This window comes from Trachypithecus francoisi, unplaced genomic scaffold (assembly GCF_009764315.1).
Source record: "Trachypithecus francoisi isolate TF-2019V2 unplaced genomic scaffold, Tfra_2.0 Lachesis_group2, whole genome shotgun sequence".
Taxonomy (NCBI): Eukaryota; Metazoa; Chordata; class Mammalia; order Primates; family Cercopithecidae; genus Trachypithecus; species Trachypithecus francoisi.
Genome location: NW_022681465.1, coordinates 105789001 through 105808679, shown reverse-complemented (window position 1 = coordinate 105808679; position 19679 = coordinate 105789001). Strand labels below are relative to the sequence as shown.

At 40.5% G+C, this 19679-nt stretch overlaps 1 long non-coding RNA gene across 1 annotated transcript; it reads right to left on the bottom strand.

The window, feature by feature from the left end:
- Nucleotides 1-695: 695 nt before the first annotated feature.
- On the bottom strand, nucleotides 696-19552 carry LOC117065271. Its single transcript, XR_004429869.1, has 3 exons — nucleotides 19459-19552; nucleotides 17882-17981; nucleotides 696-877 (listed from the first exon to the last, which is right to left on the bottom strand). It is a non-coding gene; the product is annotated as an uncharacterized LOC117065271 (long non-coding RNA).
- Between the last annotated feature and the right edge of the window lie 127 nt (nucleotides 19553-19679).

Below are 19679 nucleotides of genomic sequence, written 5' to 3'. Positions count from 1 at the left end.
CCTGTAATCCCAGCTAGTTGGGAGACTGAGGCAGGAGAATCGCTTGCACCCAGGAGGTGGAGGTTGCAGTGAGCTGAGATTGCGCCACTGCACTCCAGCCTCGGTGACGAGCAAGACTCTGTCTCCAAAAGAACAACAACAACAACAAAAAAAGAAGTCTCTCCTTGTCTGAATTTATAAAGATATTCTATTATGTTGAATTGAAAGTTTTGAATAAGACACCAAGAAACAATAGGTATCATAAGCCGGGCCCAGTGGCTCACGCCTATAATCCCAGTACTTTGGGAGGCCAAGTGGGGTGGATCACCTGAGGTCAGGAGTTCAAGACCAGCCCGGCCAACATGGTGAAACCCCGTCTCTACTAAAAATACAAAAATTAGCCAGCTGTGGTGGCAGGCGCCTATAATCCCAGCTACTCAGGAGGCTGAGGCAGAGAATTGCTTGAACCCAGGAGGTGGAGGTTGCAGTGGGCCGAGGTTGAACCATTGCACTCCAGCTTGGGTGACAGAGCAACACCCCGTCTCAAAAAAAAAAAAAAAAGAAAAAGAAAAAAGAAAAAAGAAAAAAAGAAACAATAGGTATACACTATAATTAATTGTGAGATCAACCACACTACAGGAATTTCAACACAGGATGACCAACAACCGTCATCTACACTGAGGATATTAAACGTTTGAGAAAGGAGAGATGTGCAAGAGATTTTTGTGATGATTTATTTAGAGAAATCTGCAGGTGGGCTGCAGGTAGGCTGTGACTTGTCTCTCTCCCCCAGTCAAGTCTAGTGAAAGAGGTTTCGGTAGAATCTCTTGAAGGCTTGACATGTGTCTTCTGCATTTAGGGACACAGAAGACTGGTATCTGATTCACACCTGAGGAACCTAATGGATAAGAAACTATGATTAGCTCTGATCATAAATGGCATGATGGTAGAGCAAAGAGAATGATCAGTGTGTACTGCCAGAATTTATTCAGGCAACAAGTATTCCTTACAAGCTACGTAGGAGATGTGCTCAAGTGAGAACCAGTGTGGTTAAATCCTGTTCATAGGGCAGTTTAAAGGGTGAATAGCTCTCAGTAGGGAAGATGGAGATGGACTTTATGTTCTGTATTCCAAGGATGAAATAAAGAATCTTTGAGGCTGGGCAAGGTGGCTCATGCCTGTAATCCCAGCACTTTGGGAGGCCGAGGTGGGTGGATTACCTGAGGTCAGGAGTTCGAGACCAGCCCGACCAACATAGCGAAACCCTGTCTCTATTTAAAAAATACAAAAAATTGTCTGGGCATGGTGGCACATGCCTGTAATCCCAGCTACTTGGGAGGCTAAGGGAAGAGAATTGTTTGAATCCAGGAGGCAGAGGTTGCAGTGAGCCGAGATCATGTCCCTGCACTCCAGCCTGGGCAACAAGAGCAAAACTCTGGCCGTGTGCGGTGGCTCATGCCTGTAATCCCAGCCCTTTGGGAGGCTGAGGTAGGTGGACCACCTGAGGTCAGGAGTTCGAGACCAGCCTGAACAACATGGAGAAACCCCGTCTCTACTAAAAATACAAAATTAGCCGGACATGGTGGTGCATGCCTGTAATCTCAGCTACTCGGGAGGCTGAGGCAGGAGAATCACATGAACCCGGGAGGCGGAGGTTGCGGTGAGCTGAGAGCATGCCATTTCACTCCAGCCTGGGCAACAAGAGCTAACCTATGTCTCAAAGAAAAAAAAAAAAAAAAAAAGAATTTACATCCTCCCAGATCAAGTGAACTGAATATGAAGGATTACCTACCAATGGTGGGTCAGGTCTCTAAAGGCATTACAGAATTCCTTATGATAGAGTCAGCTTTAAACCAATGCCATACTCAGAGGGTGCAAAACTGCCTTAGAACACTACTACTCAGCTGTGTGCTGGTAAATGTTTAACAACCAGGGGGAAGTTGTTAAACAAAAAAATTGTTCAGTGACACGTGTTATAGCACAGTAAGGAAGACTTTGTTCAGGATCACTGCAATAAGGTCTCGTAGTGGGGGACAGAGATTGGGCTCAACCTCAGAACACAGCATGCGCAAGTGGGCATTTATAGCCAAGGAGTAGGGTGGGGTCAGTGGATTGAAAATTACTAAGAGATAAAACATCAAGGGTAAGATTCTGGCTAAGCCAACCTAACAATATTCTTGCTAAAGACAGGCCAGTGCGATCAGACCTCGCCTGCGGGGGATAGTAGAGGGTGAGGAACCTCATCAGACATCAAGGGTGATCAGATATTAAGACTGAAAAGTTCTCACTAAACTGACATAGCTCTTTGCTAAACTTGGATTTTATGATGTCTCTCTCAGATGGACCCAGGGGAAGGCTCCTGACTAAGGTTTGGCTAAGCAAAGAATCTTTGTCAGGAGGATAGCCCTGATTTGTAAGTTATTTGTGGTGTAAATATTCTAAAATTCTTTCCTTACATTATTATTTGTTTCTTTCCTGGCTCTCATCCTCCTCTGATCCCAGAGTAAAATGTAGCAAAATAATTAGGAAGTGATGAGTGTTTAGTATTTATTGCATTTATTTTAAATACAAGTTAACTTAATTTTATATACATTAATGGCTGTATGTAATAACTGAATTGAAAATTCCTGAAAGTTTAACAATTAGTTCTTACAAGCTAGTAGGAGCTGGTTCCAGTACACCATTGACACTAATCTAGTAAGAACTTTTCTGCCTCCCTCTCTCCATCTTTCTGTCCTCCCCACACTCCAATACTAAAAGGGTCAGACTTCATGATTAGCTAAAAGGAGAAGGAGAACCAGGAAATAATAAATAATATGTAGAATAAGTTTTAGCAGTCTCAGTTTTCTGAGAGCCCTACTTGAAGGAGAGTGAGTTAGTCCTTCAATCAACAATGCAGACATTATATTACAGAATCATGTAAAAGGTGGACAGTTGGAGGAGGGCAGTAAGAAAGAAAGACAAGATAAAATGTATATTGATGGCCGGGCCCAGTGGCCCACGCCTGTAATCCCAGCACTTTGGGAGGCCAAGGGAGTCAGATCACTGGAGGTCAGGAGTTCGAGACCAGCCTGGCCAACGTGGTGAAACTCTGTCTATACTAAAACTACAAAAATTAGCTGGGAGTGGTGGTGCATGCCTGTAATCCCAGCTACTTGGGAGGCTGAGGCAGGAGAATCACTTGAACCCAGGAGGCAGAGGTTGCAGTGAGCCGAGATTGTGCCACTGCACTCCAGCCTGGACCACAGAATGAGACTTGGTTTAAAAAAAAAAAAGAAAGAAAGAAAAAAAAAAAGAAGGTTGAAGAAGAAAGGAGACAAAACAAAATAATGCCTACTCTACTTGGGCTTATGTTAGTTGTGATTGCATTGCTTATGCATAACCCACCTCGGTTACTGCACACAGCATTGGCTGACTACTGCTTCACTGCTTGTATAATAATTAACTAGGACTCAACTTTGAACTGTCATAAATAAATCACATTCTTCTTCTCTTTGCTAGGATGCACTTCCAAATGTAGAGCCAGCTTTGGTTTTATGTCATTCAGTGCCTGTGCCATGGTGGTTAATCTTTATACCCACTGTGGCCTTTCTCTCCTCTTTGTCTAGAAAACTACTCCTTCAATCTTCCCGCATCTTATTTAATGCTTTCCTTGACTGAGCCACATCTCCACTTTCATAATCATTTTCTATCATGTGATGTTTTAAACTAAAGAACACACATTCACATTTTTTCCTAATGCAGACAATATGAGACTGACATCCACAATATAGTCTAATTATATTTCATCAATAATTAACTCTGACAGCTGTCATCTGTCAGTAAACATGTGTGATTGTTTTTAAAGTAAATGGAGGCACTAAGTCAATTAAATGAGGAAAGGCTTTTTTTTTTAATACTTTAAGTTCTGGGATACATGTGTGGAACACGCAGGTTTGTTCCATAGGTATATGTGTGCCATGGTGGTTTGCTGCACCCATCAACCTGTCATCTACATTAGGTATTTCTCCTAATGCTATCCTTCCCTTAGCCCCCCCACGCCCCTACAGGCCCCGGTGTGTGATGTTCCCCTCCTTGTGTCCACGTGTTCTCATTGTTCAACTCCCACTTATGAGTGAGAACATGCAGTGTTTGGTTTTCTGTTCCTGTGTTAGTTTGCTGAGAATGATGGTTTCCAGCTTCATCCATGTCCCTGAAAAGGACATGAACTCAACTTTTTTTATGGCTGTATAGTATTACAAGGTGTATATGTGCCATATTTTCTTAATCCAGTCTATCGTTGATGGGCATTTGGGTTGGTTCCAGGTCTTTGCTATTGTGAACAGTGCTGCAATAAACATATGTGTACATGTAGAATAATTAATAATCCTTTGGGTATATACCCAGTAATGGGATTGCTGGGTCAAATGGTAATTCTGGTTCTAGATCCTTGAGGAATCACCACACTGTCTTCCACAATGGTAGAACTAATTTACACTCCCACCAAGAGTGTAAAAGCAGTCCTATTTCTCTACATCCTCTCCAGCATCTGTTGCTTCATGACTTTTTAATGATCACCATTCTAACTGGTGTGAGATGGTATCTCATTGTGGTTTTGATTTGCATTTCTCTAATGACCAGTGATGATGAACTTTTTTTCATGTGTTTGTTGGCTGCATAAATGCCTTCTTTTGAGAAGTGTCTGTTTGTATACTTTGCCCACTTTTTGATGGGGTTGTTTTTTTCTTGTAAATTTGTTTAAGTTCTTTGTGGATTCTGGATATTAGCCCTTTGTCAGATGAATAGATTGCAAAATTTTTCTCCCATTCTGTAAGTTGCCTGTTCACTCTGACAATAGTTTCTTTTGCTATGCAGAAGCTCTTTAGTTTAATCAGATTCCATTTGTCAATTCTGGCTTTTGTTGCAATTGCTTTTGGTGTTGTAGTCATGAAGTCTTTGCCCATACCTATGTCCTGAATGGTATTGCCTAGGTTTTCTTCTAGGGTTTTTATGATTTTTAGGTCTTACATTTAAGTCTTTAATCCATCTTGAGTTAATTTTTGTATAAGGTGTAAGGAAGGTATCCAGTTTCAGTTTTCTGCATATGGCTAGCCAGTTTTCCCAACACTATTTATTAAATAGGGACTCCTTTCCCCATTGCTTGTATTTGTCAGGTTTGTCAAAGATCAGATGGTTGTACATGTGTGGCATTATTTCTGAGGCCTCTGTTCTGTTCCATTGGTCTATGTATCTGTTTTGGTACCAGTATCATGCTGTTTTGGTTATTGTAGCTTTGCAGTATAGTTTGAAGTCAGGCAGCATGATGTCTCCAGCTTTGTTCTTTTTGCTTAGGATTGTCTTGGCTATACTAGGTCTTTTTTGGTAGCACATGAAATTTAAAGTAGTTTTTTCTAATCCTGTGAAGAAAGTCAATGGTAGCTTGATGGGAATAGCATTGAATCTATAAATTACTGTGGGAAGTATGGCCATTTTCACGATATTGATTCTTTCTATCCATGAGCATGGAATGTTTTTCCATTTGTTTGTCTTCTCTTATTTCCTTGAGCAGTGGTTTGTAGTTCTACTTGATGAGGTCCTTCATGTCCCTTGTAAGGTGTATTCCTAGGTATTTTATTCTCCTTGTAGCAATTGTGAATGGGAGTTTACTCATGATTTGGCTCTCTGTCTATTATTGGTGTATAGAAATGCTTATGATTTTTTGCACATTGATTTTGTATCCTGAGACTTTGCTGAAGTTGCTTATCAGCTTAAGGAGTTTTTGGGCTAAGATGATGGGGTTTTCTAAATATACAATCTTGTCATCTGCTAACAGAGACAGTCTAGCTTCCTCCCTTCCTATTGAATACTCTTTATTTCTTTTTCTTGCCTGATTGCCCCGGCCAGAACTTCCAATACTATGTTGAATAGGAGTGGTGAGAGAGGGCATCCTTGTCTCATGCTGGTTTTCAAAGGGAATGCTTCCAGTTTTTGCCCATTCAGTATTATATTAGCTGTGGACTTGTCATAAATAGCTGTTATTATTTTGAAATACGTTCCATCAATACCTAGTTTATTGAGTGTTTTTGAGCATGAAGTGGTGTTGAATTTTATCGAAGGCCTTTTCTGCATCTATTGAGATAATCATGTGATTTTTATCATTGTTTCTGTTTATGTGATGGATTATGTTTATTGATTTGTGTATGTTGAACCAGCCTTGCATCCTAGGGATGAAGCTAACTTGATCGCGGTGGATAAGCTTTTTGATGTGCTGCTGGATTCGGTTTGACAGTAATTTATAGAGGATTTTCATATCGATCTTCATCAGGGATATTGACCTGAAATTTTCTCTTTTTGTTGTGTGTCTGCCAGGTTTTGGTATCAGGATGATGCTGGCCTTATACAATGAGTTAGGGAGAAGTCCCTCTTTTTCTATTGTTTGGAATAGTTTCAGAAGGAATGGTAGCAGCTCCTCTTCGTACCCCTGGTAGAATTCAGCTGTGAATCTGTCTGGTCCTGGGCTTTTTTTTTGGTTGGTAGGCTATTAATTACTGCCTCAATTTTAGAACTTGTTATTGGTCTATTCAGGGATTTGACTTCTTCCTGGTTTAGAGTTGGGAAGGTATATGTGTCCAGGAATTTATCCATTTCTTCTAGATTTTCTAGTTTATTTGTGTAGAGGTGTTTATATTATTCTCTGATGGTAGTTTGTATTTCTGTGGGATCAGTGGTGATATCCCCTTTACCATTTTATATTGTATCTATTTGATTCTTCTCTCTTTTCTTCTTTATTAGTCTGGCTAGTGGTCTATTTTTTAATCTTTTCAAAAAACCAGCCGCTGGATTCATTGATTTTTTGGAGGGTTTTTCATGTCTCTATCTCCTTCAGTTCTGTTCTGATCTTAGTTATTTCTTGTCTTCTGCTAGCCTTAGAATTTGCTTGCTCTTGCTTCTCTAGTTCTTTTAACTGTGATGTTAGGGTGTTGGTTTTAGACCTTTCCCGCTTTCTCCTGTGGGCATTTAGTGCTATAAATTTCCCTCTAAACACTGCTTTAGCTGTGTCCCAGAGACTCTGGTACATTGTGTCTTTGTTCTCATTGTTTTCAAAGAACTTATTTATTTCTGCCTTAATTTTGTTATTTACCTAGTAGTCATTCAAGAGCAGGTTGTTCAGATTCCATGTAGGTGTGTGGTTTTGAGTGAGTTTCTTAATCCTGAGTTATAATTTGATTGCACCATGGTCTGAGAGACTGTTTGTTATGATTTCCATTCTTTTGCATGCTGAGAAGTGTTTTACTTCCAATTATGTGGTCAGTTTTAGAATAAGTGTGATGTGGTGAGAATAATGTATATTCTGTTGATTTGAGGTGGAGAGTTCTGTAGATGTCTATTAGGTCTGCTTGGTCCAGAGTTGAGTTCAAGTCCTGAATATCCTTGTTAATTTTCTGTCTCATTGATCTGTCTAATATTGAAAGTGGGGTGTTAAAGTCTCCCAATACTGTGTGGGAGTCTAAGTCTCTTTGTAGGTCGCTAAGAACTTGCTTTATGAATCTGGGTGCTCCTGTAATAGATGCATATATATTTAGGATAGTTAGGTCTTCTTTTTGCATTAATCCCTTTACCATTATGTAATGCCCTTCTTTGTCTTTTTTGATCTTTGTTGGTTTAAAGTCTGTTTTATCAGAGAGTAGGATTGCAACCCCTGCTTTTTATTTTCTTTCCGTTTGCTTAGTAAATATTGCTGAATCCCTTTATTTTGAGCCTATGTGTGTCTTTGCACTGATACGGATTTTCCTCACCTTTTATCCAATTTGCCGGTCAGTGTCTTTTAATTGTGGCATATATCCCTTTTACATTTAAGGTTAATATTGCTATATGTGAATTTGATCCTGTCATTATGATACTAGCTGGTTACTTTACACATTAGTTAATGCAGTTTCTTCACCATGTCAATGGTCTTTACATTTTGGTATGTTTTTGCAGTGGCTGGTACCAGTTTTTCCTTTACATATTAGTGTTTCCCTCAGGAGCTCTTGTAAGGCAGGCCTGGTGGTGACAAAATCCCTCAGCATTTTTTGCTTGTCTGTAAAGAATTTTATTTCTCCTTCACTTATGAAACTTAGTTTGGCTGGATATGAAATTCTGGGTTAAAAATTCTTTTCTTTAAGAATGTCAAACATTGGCCTCCACTCTCTTCTGCCTTGTAGGATTTCTGCAGAGAGATCTGCTATTAGTTTGATGGGCTTCCCTTTGTGGGTAACCTGACCTTTCTCTCTGGCTGCCCATAACATTTTTCCCATCATTTCAACCTTGGTGAATCTGCTCTTCAGCAACCCAGCCTCAGTAATGGCAGATGCCCCTCCCCTCACCAAGTTGGAGCATTTCAGGTCAACTTCAGACTGTTGTGCTGGCAGCGAGAATTTCAAGCCAGTGGATCTTAGCTTGTTGGGTTCCATAGGGGTGGGATCCGCTGAGACAGACCACTTGGCTCCCTGGCTTCAGCTCACTTTCCAGGGGAGTGAATGGTTCTGTCTTGCTGGCATTCAGGTGCTACTGGAGTATGAAAAAACACTCCTGCAGCTAGCTCGGTGTCTGCCTAAATGGCTGCCCAGTTTTGTGCTTGAAACCCGGTGCCCTGCTGGTGTAGGCACCCGAGGGTATCTCCTGCCTGTGGGTTGCAAAGACTATGGGAAAAAAGTAGTATCTAGGCTGAATAGCACCATCCCTCAAGGCACAGTCCTTTACGGCTTCTCTTGGCTAGGGGAGGGAGTTCCTTGACCCTTTGCCCTTCCCGAGAGAGATGACACCCCACCCTGCTTCTGCTCACCCTCCATGAACTGCACCCACTGTCTAACCAGTCACAATGAGATGAGCCAGGTACCTCATTTAGAAATGCAGAAATCACCCTCCTTCTGCGTTGATCTCGCTGGGAGCTGTAGACCGGAGCTGTTCCTATTTGGCCATCTTGCCAGTCGCCCAAGGCTTATCTTTTTAACCCAAGGTGTTGTAACACCTGGATATCCATACGGAAAAAAAATAAACTTTGTTCCTTACCTCATTACATACACAAAAAAACTGAGATAAACAGAACTCAGTGTAAAGTTAGAACCATAGAGCTTCCAGGAGAAAACAAAAGAGAAAAAGAGAGTATCTTCATGACTTTGGCTTAAGCAAAGATTTCTAACCCAAGACACAAAAAACACTATACTGGGTTTGACAGTATCCCCCCCAAATTTATTTCCTTTGCAAAGCCTCTGAATGTGACTGTATTTGGCCGGATGCAGTAGCTCATGCATGTAGTCCCAGAACATTGGGAGGTTGAGGTGGGTGGATCACCTGGGGTCAGGTGTTCGAGACCAGTCTGGCTAGCATGGCAAAACCCCAACTCTAGTAAAAATTCAAAAATTAGCTGGGTGTGGTGGCAGATGCCTGTAATCCCAGCTACTTGGGAGGCTGTGGCAGGAGAATTGCTTGAACTTGGGAGGAGGAGATTGCATTGACCTGAGATTGTGCCACTGCACTCCAGTCTGGGTGACAGAACAAGACTCTGTTCTGACCACAAAAAAAAAAAAAAAAAAAAAAAAGAATGTGACTGTATTTGGAAATAAAGTCATTGCAGTTGTAATTAGTTAGGGTGAGTTTATATTGGAGTAAGGTGGACCCTAATCCAATACGATTGGTGTCCTTATAAGAAGAGAAGAGACCCAGAGACAGAAACAGACAAGAACACCAGGTCATGATGAAGGCAGAGATTGGAGTGATGCATCTACAAGCAAAGGAATGCCACGAATTGTGGCCAAAGTCAGAAGCTAAGAGAAAGGCATGGAACAGATTGTTCTCTACAACCTTCAGAGAGAGCATGGCCCCATCCACATCTTGATTTTAGATTGCTGGCCTCCAGAATGGTGAGATAACAAATCTCATTGTTGGCCGGGCACGGTGGCTCATGCCTGTAATCCCAGCACTTTGGGAGGCTGAGGCAGGTGGATCACGAGGTCAGGAGACCGAGACCATCCTGGCCAACACAGTAAAACCCTGTCTCTACTAAAAATACAAAAACTAGCTGGGCATGGTGGTATGTGCCTGTAATCCCAGCTACTCAGGAGGCTGAGGCAGGAGAATTGCTTGAACCCGGGAGGCAGATGTTGCAGTGAGCCGAGATTGCACCACTGCACTCTAGCCTGGTGACAGAGTGAAACTCCGTCTTAAAAAACAAATACATAAATAAATAAAAAATAAATATCTGTTGTTTTAAGCCATCCAGTTTGTGGCAATTTGTTAATTACAGCCTTAGGAAACTAACACCTACACTGATCATAAAAGAAAAAGAAACTGATAAATTGGAAAGTATCCTAATTAAAACCTTTTTACTCATCAAAAGACACTATTAAGAGGCCAGGTGTGGTGGCACAAACCTAATTCTAGCAGTTTGAGAGTCCTAGATGGGCAGATCGCTTAAGCCCAGGAGTTCCAAACCAGCCTGGTCAACATGACGAAACTCTGTCTCTACAAAAAATCAAAAAATTAGCCAGGCATGGTGGTGTGTGCCTGTAGTCTCAGCCACTTGGAAGGGTGGAGGGGACTGAGGTGGAAGCATCACTTGAGCCTAGGAAGTGGAGGCTGCAGTGAGTCATGTTCATGCCACTGCACTCCAGAACCTGGGTGACAAAGGGAGACCCCAACTGTTAAAAAAAAAAAAAATAGACAAGCCAGAGACTAATAAAAAATATTCATGATACAGATATTTGATAAAGGCCTCATATCCAGAATACGTAAAGGAATGTTAGAAATTGATAATAAAAATACAAACAGCCCAATGGAAAAGTGTGCAAGAAATCTGCATAGACACTTCACAAAAGGTGTGTAGACAGCCAATAAGCACACAAAAATTTGCTAGTATTATTAGGAACGAGGGAAATGCAAATTAATACCACAGTGAGATACTATTTCATATCCATTGAAATGGCTGGCACATAAAAGACTGACAATACCAAATGATTGTGAAGATATGACGCAAAGGGAACTTGCATATGTTGCTGTTGGGAGTGGTACTCTCTTTGGAGAACTATAAGGCAGTTTTTTAATAAAGTTAAACATATACCTATCATATGACCAGGGATTTTGCTCATCAGGTATTTATGTACCCAAAGAGAAATGAAAACATACACCCACAAAAAGATTTCAACAGGAATGTTGATAGCAATCTTATTCATTACAGTGTCCAAACTGAAAACAACTCATGTCCATTAACAAGAGAACGCACTGAACAAATTCGGTCTATTTATGTAATGTAACAATGCTCAGCAACAAAAAGGAATGACCTGGTGCAAACAATGTGGGCGAATCTCGAAAACATAAAACTAAGTAAAAGAAACCAATTTAAAAAGGTACATACAGAGTGATTCCATTTATATGAAAAATTATAATTTGTAGGTGGATTTTGAGGACAGGGCAGGAGTGATGGAAATATTCTTGATCTTGTTTTAAGTACTTAGGTGGTTGAATGTGTGTGTGTACATGCACAAAGAGAGAGAGGGTCAAAAATCATTGAACTGCATTCTTTTACTATGTGAAGATTCTGATTAACCTCTTGTGGCTGGGATTTTTTGTGGGTATAGCTGGTATTTTTTTCTACAGTGGCAGACCTACTAATACGTTAGTCTAAATCTGTTTATATGGCTGTTTCAGGTCTACACAAAGAAGATCCCATTATCACGTATTTATTTGGCAATCTTATCAGTCCAGAAGTTATTACAATTTCTCTTTTTATTATGTGTTATTCATGTAAATTATACTTTAAAGATTCAAGCTATTGCTTGTGTATTATCTTTTTTTCCCACCTACAATTCCCATTCTCTTCCTTTAGAGTTGAGTATGCTGTTAAATGAAATAAATGTAGAAATATAGAATGGCTCAGAAAACACACTGAACTGAACACATAAGATTCGTGCATTTCACTGTATGTCCATTATACCTCAATAAAAAGAAGAAATTAAAAAATTGTGTTGTTCTGCAGTATCAGGATCAGGTGGTATCTCGGTATGTGTGGAGGGCTTTATTTATACCTTCTTATCTCTTTAACCTTCCTAAACAACCACAAATAAACACAGAATCGAAGATAAAGCCACAAATATGCTATGTAAGCAGTTATCTCTAGCTGTATATATAGTCCTAATACACAACTATATTTCATTCTTTGTAATGACAGCAGAGTATTTCACTGCATAATCCCCTAATGATGAACACTTAAACTTTGTTTCCAACTTTTTAAAATTGCAGTTGGCGCAAACATATTGGTAATATAGGAATAAACTGCTAAAAGTGGAAAGGCTATCTCTAGGTGTATATACATATAAAACTTTTTTTTTTTTTTTTTTTTAAGAGAGTATCTCTCTGTTGCTCAGGCTAGAGTGCAGGGGTACAATCTCGGCTCACTGCAACCTCTGCCTCCCAGGTTCACGCGATTATCCTGCCTCAGTCTCCCAAGTAGCTGGGACTACAGGCATGTGCCACCATGCCCTGCTAGGTTTTGTATTTTTAGTAAAGACAGGTTTTCACCATGTTGGCCAGGCTGCTCTTAAACTCCTGACCTCAAATGATCCACCTGCCTCGGCCTCCCAAACTGCTGGGATTACAGGCGTGAGCCACCGTGCCCGGCCCATGTGAAACACTTTGATAGATGTTGCCAAACTCTCCAAAAAAGACTGAACTTATCTGTTCTCCCTCCAAGAGTATAGGAGAACACCTATTTTCCCCAATCACTGCCAGTGCTGAGCATTATCAATCTTTTTTTTAAATCTTTGCCAGACTAATAGACAAAATAAACCAATAAATGTGTCATTGGTTGTTTTAATGTTTATTTCTTTAATTATGACTTAGGTTAAGTATGTTTTAAAATCCAATGTTTTAATCAGTTACTATCACAGAAAAAGACCAGATGTGGAGAGGAATAGAAATGGAAAGACTTTGAAATAGACTTCTTAGCATTTGGGCCATCAATGAGTATCACTTGTCTGGACAAGCAGACAAGGAGGAAGCCGTCAAACTTGTTAAACTAGTTGACAAAACCAATGTCATGTTCTCTAGGCTGTTGCATTTGAGTCTGTAATTCTTTTTGACAGTCTGTCATGGCCTTATTACTTTGCCAATTTTTGATGCCAACATTACATTGTGTTTCTAAGGAGAAAGTAATCTAAGAATCCTTAAAAAATCTTGATGATATATAATAGTCATTTATTGTCTGTGTTCCAATATTGTTTTTTTCACATCATAATAAATTATACAATGTTGTAAGGTATTTCTTCTGAGACAGAAGATCAGTGTATAACTATTGTCCCTTAACAATGCCCCTTTCTGCTTCTAAAGAAACATTATTTATAGTCTAATAGACTAAACAATGAATAACTGTAATAGTAGAGACCACATAGAATAGCAACAACATCTTGCAGGCATCTGGAGCAATGGGTTGGGAGGGTTGTTATAATTTACCTCTAGGTGTGTCTAGTCCTCTGATTCTCCTTTGTGAAATGCCAAGAGTTTTTTCAATCATACTCTGCTGATTTTATGGGCTTCATTATACTATATCTTTTAATCAATTGCCAGAATAACAGATGCCATTAGCAATTCTTCAGAGGTTTTTCATCTTGGAAATACTAATTATATACAGGCTATCATCTGAAATTTCACAGTACTGAAACCACCTTTGCAAAATTATAACTTAGGAAATTATGACAGTGAAAGAAATCCAACCTAATCAACTTCATCTTGCTTCTAACTTTTCAGCTGTCCTTGTTCATTCCCGGGTGTAGGCCAAACTAACTTTGGGAAGGAGTTCAGTCCATGGTTTGACTCTGAAACAAAATTGAAAATACCCCTTTCCTGAAAAGACCCCCTTCTTGCCTGGGACCAGTCTGTCTTTTCAGGACTAACAAGTTAGCTACAAGATTAGAAATTACAATTTGGGGGTCATGTAGCCTTTGGCTTCAAGAGTCTGAACCTCCTCAATTTGCTCCTGGGTATAACATCACTATTGTAAAACCTAAAATCAGTGCCTGAGATATTTTGCAGACCCTGAGCTTGATGGATCAGCTGACACCACCCAGACCGATTAAGCTGGCTCAACCAGTTCTGCCATCCACCCAAGAACACAAGACAGCAAGAAAACCTAACTTCCACCCGCTATGATTCCATCTCCAACCTGATCAATCAGCACTCCCCACTACCCAAGGCCTTACGGCCAAATTATCTTTCAAAACTCTGATCCCCGAATGCTTGGCAAGAGTGATTTGAGTAGTAACAAAACTTCGGTCTCCTGCATAGTGGGCTCTGCGTGAATTCCTCTCATTGCAATTCCCGTCTTCTCCTGTCTTGATAAACTGGCTCTGTCTAGGCAGCAGGCAAGGAGAACCCATTGGGTGGTTACAGTACTTCTAACTTTCTGAAGTGTTTTATATCTATTTCATGCCATTTTAAAGTAAAATCGAACGTATTAAATTCTGCACTAAGAAGGGACAGCCTATAGGAGTTGTGGTTGACATATCCCCACACATATGAATCAGCTATAATGATCGCTAAAAAACAAATTTAGGGCAGGGTGCGGTAGCTTACCCCTGTAGTCTTAGCACTTTGAGAGGCTGAGGCAGGTAAATCACCTGAGGTCAGGAGTTTGAGACCAGCCTGGCCAACATGGCAAAGCCCCATCTCTACTAAAAAAATACAAAAATTAGCCAGGCGTGGTGGCACACGCCTGTAATCCCAGCTATGTGGGAGGCTGATTCAGGAGAATTGTTTGAACCTGGGAGACGGAGGTTGCAGTGAGCCGAGATCACACCATTGTGCTCCAACCTGGGCAACAAAAGTGGAACTCCGTCTCATAAACAAATAGATATTAAAACGAATTTAGGTACTGAAACAACACTTAATCATGTGTAAACTTGTCTTTGTGTGCTCCAACATTTTGCAGTTTTTGAGAAAAGATTTCTGTTAGACAGGAATCTAGACCCAACATGGCAGCATTACCCGGCATAGCAGGCCTTTTGTTAAAGACTCCCTTCACCCTTGTACACACCCGCAGACTTACATGCATCAGAGTTCTGGTTGGGCAACCACACTCCCCCATGACCCGCAGCTCACCTGCATTTCACAAGTTCGTAAACAGCAGTTTCAATCAGTTTCCAAAGACCCCTTCCTCGTGACATTGCAGTTTCAAGACCCTCCAGGACTTGTTTTGCACAACCAACTTCCCCATCGTTCAAGCTATAAAAGGTCCCTACCCTCCTCCCTCAGCGCAGCTTCCTTGGCCCACACCTTTGGACCGAGGAACCTCGCCCGCAAGTCTTAATAAAGGCTATTCTCACTGCCATTTGCCTTGTGTCTTCGTTCCCGGTTCGGCTCTGGCCTCAGTTTACTTTTACAATTTCACATATCCTGATTTTTCAGTTACATACTTATTCCCATCCATTAAAAAAGTTTATATGACAGTTTTAATTTGTGCCAAACATGTGAATTGCTTGGGTTAATGGATGAGTAACTTATTTTTGTTTAACAAAGAAGTCTAAGTCTTCGAGAAAATTATTTTTTGGGAAAGTGTTTTTTTTTTTTTTTTTTGACAGGGCCTCACTCTGTCATCCAGGCTGGAGTGCAGTGGTGCAATCATAGCTCACTGCGACTCCTGGGCTCAAGGGATCCTCCTGCTTCAACCTCCCGAGTAGCTGGGTCAAATGTGCGCCACCAATTCTGGCTAATTTATTTTTATTTTTGTAGAGGTGGGGGTCTATGTTGCCCAGGCTCCTCAGCTCAAGTGATCCTCCCATCTCTGCCTCCCAAAGTACTGAGATTACAAATATGAACCATTGTACCCTGTCGGGAAAGTATATTTTAAAATACTTATGGAATACTTGGTGAAATACTTCATATAGCTTTATTTTGGGGGAGAAATATTACTAAGGTGAAAAGTGGCTGTTGGATTTAGTCTCTTAGAGATTCATGTTGTGTTATGATAAATCGAATCTTCCATGAAAGTCTCATCTCTTACAGTTCTAGGATCTAAAGTAACCTGGATAGGAAATAAATAATATGAAGCTATAGGCAGGGAAGAATCTTAATTAAAAAAGCAAAATATATTGTGTAATCATAAAATAATGAGTCTTCTTTTTCTTTTTAATCATCAAAAAAATTTTTTTAATTCACCTTTACAACAAGAATTCCCCAAGAGGACTTTTTTCTTGTAAGATTATAGGCTAAATGGAGTAGAGCAAGTAAAATTTAATTACATTTCTTAAAAATTATGGCCGGGCATGGTGGCTCAAGCCTGTAATCCCAGCACTTTGGGAGGCCGAGGTGGGTGAATCACCTGAGGTCAGGAGTTCGAGGTCAGCCTGACCAAAATGGAGAAATCCCGTCTCTACTAAAAATAGAAAATTAGTCGGGTGAGGAGGCACATGCCTGTAATCTCAGCTGTAATCTCGGGAGGCTGAAGCAGGAGAATCACTTGAACCTGGGAGGTGGGAGGTTGCAGCGAGCCAAGATCGCACTATAGCACTCCAGCCTGGGCAACAAGAGTGAAACTCCATCTCAAAAAAAAAAAAAAATTTTTTTTTCCCTCATCAACTATGGTTATTCTGAATATAAATTGTGTAGGAAAGGCAGGATAAAGTTTTTTTTTGTTATTAATTTTAGAATAATAAATGGTGTCTAGCAACCTCCAAAAGTAGCCAATTATTATTTTTTAACAATAATGTTTACAGACTTTTACATATTCGGCAATGTTTTAATCTATTTGAAAATTCAAACTAATTCAAAAGAAAGCTGAGCTCTATTTCCTTTGAAACACAGTTTCAGTACCTGATTCCTGTCATTCCTGAAATACCTGGGAAACCTCTCCTTGGTTCAGTTACGTGATTCAACTCAACCTGCTTAAACCAGTTTGAATTGTACTGCAGCCTAGATTCCTAAAAACAGATCTTCTGTCCATTTTTCCACCTCTGTCCTGCACTGAAACTTTGGATTTTATAAAAACAAACAAAAAAAGGTTTATTTAGAATCACACTGGCATTTATGAGGCTCATCTCTGCATTTTTTTCATTCTTTGAATCATAGCAACTCTCTTGAATAAAAGGAAAATAGATGATGCAAAAATAACTGACTTTTTCCCACCAAAGGAGAAAGCGTTTTTAAAAAGAATGTGAATTTCAGGCCCAGAAGGTTATCTATAGCAGATCCTTGAATAACATTTCTTTCAATGATGTTTCAACATTGATGACGAAAGAAAATTATGATACTTCCCAGCCAGGGCCACTGTATATGTGGAGTTTTCATGTTCTCCCCATGTCAGCGTGGAGTTTCCTCCAGGTATTTCAGTTTCCTCCCACATCCCAAAGATGTGTATGTTAGGCTCATTGGCCTATCTAAATGGTCTCAGAATGAGTGAGTGTGTGTGTGTGAGTGAGCGAGCTCTTCAATGGAATGGCCTCCTATGCGGGGCTGGCTCCTGCCTTGAGCCCTGAGCTGCCAGGATAGGCTCCAGCCACCCTCAACCCTGAACTGGAATGACTAGGTAAATAATTATCTTATTTGTTTTTATTAGTCTTTCTTAAATATATATTTTTATTAATCTTTCTTAATATATATGACATTTCTTATATATATTTATTAAATATATATTTAAGACAGTTCTTAAATATATATATTTAACATATATGTAGCTCACAGTTATTTCAATGTTTAATATTAAAGGTATTTTGGTGTTTATTTGCAAGTTTGGTAATGTTTTTGTGACCAGAAATATGTTATAAGAACTTAACTCTCATATATATCAATTAGATCATGGTAAAATTGGTTTCCTTGTAAGTCATTTTGCTTAAAGTTGCAGTTTCCAAGAACCTACTGACAGATATTAAGTGAGGACTTATTGTACTTAGCTTGTTACCAGCTGTTTGGAGCAAGTGCTGTTACTGGTGGAGTCATCTTTCCCTCTGGGGCAAATGGAGCCACTCACCATCATTTACTGGGTATGCATCCCCCAATTCCTGTGAAAAGCAGAGCTGGATAATTAAAAAGAATGGGTGAAGTGGGCATAGTGGCATGAACCTGTAGTTCCAGCTATTTGGGAGGGTGAGGTGGGAGGATAGCTTGAGCCCAGGAGTTGGAGACCAGCTTGAGTAACATAGAAGAATGAATTAATGAATTAATTAAACAGTGGGTGAGCAGGAAATGTGACAGGAATTTAGGTCTGATTTAGACATGGAGGGTATAAATGGACTACGGTGAAAAAAAAACAAAACAGGTCTAATTCTTTGTATATTGTTACTGTTCTGCCTAATTTATGGAGTTGAGGTGAGGAATTTTATTTAAGTAAGTTACTTATTCAAGTAAGTTTATTTATTTATTTTTTGTTTTTTGAGACATGGTATGACTCTGTTGCTCAGGATGGAGTGCGTTTGCTCAATCACAACTCATTGGAACCTCAAACTCCTGGGCTCAAGCGATCCCCCGCCTCAACCTCCTGAGTAACAGGGACTACAGGCCCATGCTTCCATGCCCTGCTAATTAAAACAAATTTTTTGTAGAGATGGGGTCTCACTATGTTGCCCAGGCTGGTCTTGAACTTCTAGTCTCAAGCAATCCTCCTGCCTCAGCCTCCAAAGCATTGAGGTTACAGGTATGAGCCACCACCCCCAGCCTCAAGTTTAGAGGATAATCACCAATCAAGTATTTTAAATAGCAGTGACTTAAATATAAATAGTAAAAACACAAAATATTAATAACGGCAAAGCTACTCCATAAAGTGAAAAGGGCAATGAATTGGGAAGTCAGAAATCTCTAGCTCCATCCATTTATGACAAAACTTAAGACTTCATATGTGCCAGATGCTGGAGACTCCAAGGTGAATACTAAACGCTTGCTATGGGAAAACAACTTGGTCTTTTCTTGAACTTTCTCACTTGGCAAGTGGAAGCTCACTTGGTTTCATTTTGAATTAGTTTGAACTAAAAATGTTCAACTAGACTGAAACACATCAAATATATAAAATTCTAGTACTTCATTAAAACACAACTGACTACTTTTGGAGGTTGCTAGGCATGACTATTATTCTAAAAACTGATAAAAGGGGAAAAAATAAAGCATCTATCCTACCTTTCCTGCATAATCTATCTGTATTTCAGGTAACCAAAGAGTTGTTGAGAGAAAAAAAAAATACAAAATACATCACTGAGATTAGTTGAGAGCTAAAAGTTCTGATAAACATACCTGTTTGTCTACCTCAGGGGACACTTAAAAAGAGGCTGTCAAGGGATTAAAGGGAAAGGAAGCGCTTAGTGGGCTGCAAAAACACTCGTTAAGTCTAAGGTCGCATTCTGGCTCCAGAATGCCAGGGCTGCTGGGGCGGGCAGGAGCTGACAGCTCTTCCCTTATCTGGGGCTCACAAGCATCAGGTGCGTGGCAGGTCACCCTCCCGGCCAAGGGTGTTAAGCATCGCCTGAGTTCTGGGTGCGGCACGCCTACCTTTCCAGTCTCTGCAGCAGCAACCCCAGTTCCCTCTACGCCTAGCGACCGAGAATGGGAAACCGCGAAAAAGACAAGCTGCGGCAGGCCACGCCCAGAGCAGGCCTGCGCGCCCAGCCGCCCACTTCCGGCCGCGGGAGCTGGGGGAGGGGCCGAGCGCTGCGCAGGGCTCCGACGTGTGGCGAGCGGCTGCCCCCTGCCGGCAGCGAGCGGCGGGACCC